A 6,105-nucleotide genomic window follows, 5' to 3' on the forward strand; every position below is an offset into this window, starting at 1 on the left:
CAATTTCTTCACCTCCTTTGCCACATCCTATGGGCTCCTGACTCTTTCTGCAGCCTTTCTACTGCTACTCCTTGGCTCCTTCTAACTGCTGTCTTTCCACCACACCTCTGATCGCATGGTAGGAAAGGTCTACACCTTGCCTCGTACAAGGGCGAAAAGTTTCGGAGGTCCCGTGTGCAAGTTGCGCACGTTAAAGATCCCTTGGTGATCCAAAATCGATAAGAGTAGGCGTCGTTCGCCACCCGGGCAAAATTCAAAATTTCCTACCAACTGAAAATATTTATTGTGTCCCGCGAGCTCATAATATAACCGTATGCAGTTGCGAGCGCCGTAAAACATTTACCAGGAAAATAACCACCCATATAATATTGGCCCAACCATATGTTCACCCACTTTGTAATCGCACTCTGTCAGAGAGAGAACCGATATTTTCAATAATAATTGTCATTCAGATTAATTAATTTTAACCTTTTTCTTCGGAACCTGTAATCTGTGTTATGAATTAATCTGAAGATTTTATTTAAATCCCCTTTTCCTTTACAAGGATCACAGGCCGTTGTCCCCTGAACACCCTCGCAGACGTGAAAGTAACTGGTCACGTTTTCATTTGGCATCATCATCATCAAGTGCCAAATCCGCGACAGACATCAGCGATCAAACTTCTTCATCCGTTGATACCTTTATTTGGATGCTCTAAAAAAAAACAACATTATCCTGATCTTTCACAGCCACCCATCTGTTAGGCTGTCCAAGTACTATAGTGCAGTCAAAAATTCGTGACTCAGCTTATCTTTAAATATCTCTTTAACGGGTGGACCAATAGCACCCATACTTTGCACATCAGTTTGTATCAATTTGTCTTAACTTAGATCTAATCGCATTTTTCCACTGGCTCGATTAAAAAACTTTTCTTCATAAATTTATATAAAATACTATAAATCTCCATCATGAAAATATGATTGTTCACAGCACTTTCTGCTTCTCGCACACTTTTTTCATACGTATTATTATGACCTTTGTCACGACTTGCCAATGGTGACACTATTAGAGGCAAAAAACTAATTTTACAGCGAAGACATTATTTTTTGCACTCAAAGTTCCTTAATCATAAGTTCAATAAGTACACTATTGTGATTTTTTTTAAAATAACAGACGTGCTTTTAAAAGTGATCTTGCCCGAGCTGTAAACTTTTTAAAATGTGTAGAAACGACCATCCCCTGGGATTTTTTATTAGTATTTATTAAGGAATTTTCTAGAATACAGTGTGCAGGAGTTTGAAAACATATTCACCTATTAAGACCAATAGATAAAATTGTGCTTATTTTCATGTTAAATTTCTGGCAGCTGTTGTTCAGTTCTTTAGTGTGATTTTGGAGGCTTTGTTGGTTTAAATGAATGGAACATTGGTCTTCTGCAAATAGAAGTTCATTTAGGCTTGCTGGGCTTTGGTTTGCGTCTTGCGTTATTGTGTTCATATATAATAAACAGGAGGGGAGATTGAACGTATCCTTGTCGTAATCTAGATCTTACTTTGAACCAGTCTGAATTACCTTCCTTCGTTCTGACTGAGCTTCTGATGTAGGTACATAGAGCTCTGACATTATCTAACAATTAGCCACTGATGCCATACTGTTCGAGTGTCTTCCAGAGTTTTGCATGGTTTACTCAGTCAAAAGCCTTCTCCTGGTCTATAAAGATGATGTTGGATTCTTTGGATTCTTGATTGTGTTCGGTAGTTTTTTTGCATAGCTGTCGAAATTCAAATACAGCATACATGTACCCCCGAAAATGTGTGTTGGGTGGCCTGGGGGGGGGGGGGGGTGTAAAACTCAACTTGAGCCCTTCCATTCGTTACTTCCTTGACCTTCTACGTAAATGGGGGGAGGGGGGGTGTCTATTCTCTGCGAGCCGTATGTACTTCGCCGTGACCTTATGCACGGAAGGTGCTTTAAAATAATTTCAAAATGGGTGTGGTTAGGGGGTGGGGAGGGGGTGGGGGTAGCTCAAGTCCACTTTTACCTGTACCGCACACTGTTAGTTAAGTTTGTAGAATGCCTGACCATGATGAAGGTTTGCATTGGATCAAATCCATAGCTGGCCTTCTTGAACTGATCTTACGGAGGCAGTGTTCACAGCTTATTGTCCACTTGGCGTGGCCCTGACGGAGATGGAATCCATGAAAAAAAAATGTTTTCACACCTTACTCGCGCTTCTCCTCGGCTGACACATCAATGGCACATGTATTAGTATGCAAATTTCTTGATAATGTGCAAACTATACAGGTATCATTATCTCGTAAAGGCGACTTTTAAGACGGTTTTGAAGCTTACATCTTTTCATGAATCAACCAAAAACCCACATAAAAGAGTCAAAGGAAGACTTTAAAAACACAAAATATTTTTGTTTGGTCTTGTCTCTCAGCTTGTACACAGTTATTTGAGCCTTGGCAAGTGAATATTTTTTAAAAGCTTGAATTCTTCCACACTGACAGACGACAGGGAACATGCTATAAAGATAATATCATGTTTATTAGTATCTGGTGCACCCTAATGATTATGCCCAGGTGACCAGACACTCGACACAACATCTACACGACACACTAAACAGCACTCACGAACTCTGTGACAGACGAGGCAACAAGTGAACAGAGACACAACAAGAGGAACATCACCACACATGGTGTGCCAAGTAAGTACCGAAGATAGGGCAGAAGTAGTCTAGACCGTTACCCTTACTCTTTGGCAGGCAATGAAGCTTATAAGGAATATAATGTTTGCGCTGTCAAGTTCTACGTCTGATGACCTGTGCTGATTTTGGCCAACCCATACAAAAATACCGGTTAGAGAGAGTACAAGGTACCTGCCTATGTTGTGTACTCTGTTCCACCATCTCATTTCTTGTCAGATACTGCTTAAAGCTCTTGCTATTCCGTCTTTTTTCTACTTGGAATCTGTGAGTTGTTGACGGGTGCTGTAGTGTGGTTTGCTCTTTTTTCCCTATCAAACATCATTCGTCCTAATCTCTCCCCCTTTCTTGTTTGTTACCAGTGGCGGTGGGTAGTGAAGGGCTCACGCGCTAGAGCCCCTACCCCCTTCCCACCCACCACCCCCAACTCTATCACAAAGTAAATGGAAGTTTCTCCATAATGAAATAAGCAGTTGAAACCGTCATGACCGCACGGAATGAATACATAGTAATCAACTTGGCGGCTTGCTCGCTTAGGACGCAACCATATTAACGCCCGACTCGGACGGTCAGACCAGACCGTCTTCGGGCACAAAAGAATACGCTCCGGCTCTTTAGTAATGGAAGGTAACAAAAAACGGTTTCGGCTACCATACTGACGCCCGAAGTCCTGCGTCGTCCCCGGTCAGACCGTCTCATGTTCTATCGAAGACGGTCCGTCGGGCGAGATGGGAGGTCATTTTAATGATGTGTCCCCTTTCCCACCTCAATGACACTACATAGAATTCTAGCAGTTCTTGGTGAACTCTACATATCTCTAGCAGTTCATTGAAACTGCTATGTTTCATGGGATAGTATTGTTGGAATTTTTTACTCTCTTCCAATAACTGCGGAAACAAATGATGAAATTCACCTAGTGTATCACGTTTTCTTTGGATGGGATGCACTGAAAAATAATAATAATAATAATAATAGATAGCATTTGTATAGCGCATATCCCCGCTCAACAGCAGGCTCTATGCGCGTTACACTATATTATTACCCCAGCAGACCATAGAACACTCCGAAACATTCTCAGCTTCCCGGGAAGCATACAGTGCAAGCAGCTGATTAAGCGCTCAAACACTAACATACTGACAAGATCTTTCGCTGTCTATAGCCGGGTACCCATTCCCACCTGGGTGAAGTGAGGAAAATTCGTGTAAAGTGCCTTTCCCAAGGACACAACGTCGGGTCCCTGACGGGATTCGAACCCACGACCTTACGGTTGCGAGTCCGAGAGCCACTGAAAATGTTCTTGTCTTGGTTTCCCTTTTTTGCCTGGGTCTCAAGAGCAACAGCAACAACAATGTTCTTCTTCTACCAAACGCCATATTTACAAGACAGCGGTGTCTGACCGCTAAACTCCGGTGTCTGACCGCTAAACTCCGGTGTCTGACCGCTAAACTCCGGTGTCTGACCGCTAAACTCCGGTGTCTGACTGCTAAACTCCGGTGTCTGACCGCCAAACTCCGGTGTCTGACCGCCAAACTCCGGTGTCTGACCGCCAAACTCCGGTGTCTGACCGCCAAACTCCGGTGTCTGACCGCTAAACTCCGGTGTCTGACCGCTAAACTCCGGTGTCCATATGGTCGGCCACACTCGACGGAAAACGGCGGGTCTGGTCTGACCGTCCGTGTCGGGCCTTAATATGGTTGTGGCCTTATCCAACCACTGTTGTCACCGCTTTCAACTATAGTAACCCAGCAGCCAATCAAATGTCTTTAGGGCTCAGCGAAGATGAGCCCTTCCCCACAGCCCGACTTAATGAAACTCTTCTCGTAAAAAGGTAGAAGACTGGGGGGAAAAACACTGTACCGAGGGCTCACGCTCTCCTAGCCCTGACAATGGGGTGAAAGTTTACGACACTTTCCCCGACTGACACAGGTACCTATGCGCTCATTGGTTCTTTGTTGGGTGCGTTCACTTTCTCGTCCACACGGTCTAATCCAGTTCATAGAAGTATTATGTTTGAAGTGCTGTGTGTGCATGTTTGTGCTTGTGCCGCTGAGATTTAACAGTTATAAATCAGGTCGAACTTCTTTTAAGGCAAATTTTTTTATCACGTGAAAACTAATTAGAGGAAATTTGGAGGTGAATCGGCTTTGTCCCCACCATCAACAAGAATTTAACTAAGAACAAAGAGATGGAAGACAAAGGTGACTCTTCACATTTGAATGGTTCTCAAAGTGCCGTGGCTCGTCGGGAGTATAGAAACATCATCACAGTTTTGTTCATATTGTTTGCTATATGGTGGTAAAGAACTGGAAGTAACCTAAGCCCCACCCAAATTTTGGTCCACCCACCGCCACTGTTTGTTACTCTCTTGTTACACATCTAATCTTCGCCTCCTACGTGACCTAATTATGTTGCTAGTTGCTACCCTAGAGTTACAAAATTCTATCAGCTCATTAGTAACTAGTTTTGAGATATTTGACCTTAGAAAAAAGTTTTGAGTTTCACATGTCAAGCTTTCTTTGGAATGGAATTATTCTTGCAGTATCTTGATAACGATTCCGAATAACCTTACGATTTTGATATATTTGGTATCTGACCTCATGGTTTTTGTAACCCAAATACAACTGTGTTATTCTAAGGTAGCGAAGTGTTGCAGAAAACTAAAACTAAAAATGTATTATCTCACAACTGGTCGTCCATCGCTTACCATCTTCAGCCTCCTGTTGTCAGATTCTAAAGTGTATCTTTGATAATGTCAAACCACTTTCAAGAATGGAAGCCTTCTTAAGAGATGAGACCTCCAGATCGAAATCCATCTCCGACAGGACCAGGCCAAGTAGGCAATGAGCTGTGAACACTGCCCCCATAAGACAAGTTCAAGAAGGCCAGCTATGGATTTGATGCTATACCAATCTTCATCATGGTCAATCACTCTACAAACTGAACTAAGTGTGCGTACAGGTCAAAGTTGACATGAGCTTACCCCCCCCCTTTCCACCACCTCTTTAAAAGCGTCTTTCGTGCTTAATGGCACGGCAATGTACATACGGCTCGCAAAGAATGGAAACCTCCCCCCCCCCTTCCAATTTGCATAGAAGGTTACATTATTATGTTACTAAAGTAGGGGCTCAAGCTGACTTTTACACCCCCGCCCCCAAACACAAATTTTCGCAGGTAACCATTCAGCATCCACAATGAGTACATTTCCTTGATCAGAGTTCGGTACCAAAAAAAAAGAAGAAAAAAGTTCGATTCTCGCTTGAGGCTGTCTATTTTATCACGGATATCCGTCTCTCTGTTGAAACGCCGTATCCTACCGTGCCCCAGCCGGCTCTGATATACAGGGGTGAACAGGGTTTTTGGGTTTTTTTTTTTTTTAAAGAAGACATGAATATGGAAGAATGAAAGAAGGTAGAGACTTC

The sequence above is a fragment of the Aplysia californica genome, unplaced genomic scaffold (genome assembly GCF_000002075.1).
Source record: "Aplysia californica isolate F4 #8 unplaced genomic scaffold, AplCal3.0 scaffold00055, whole genome shotgun sequence".
Taxonomy (NCBI): Eukaryota; Metazoa; Mollusca; class Gastropoda; order Aplysiida; family Aplysiidae; genus Aplysia; species Aplysia californica.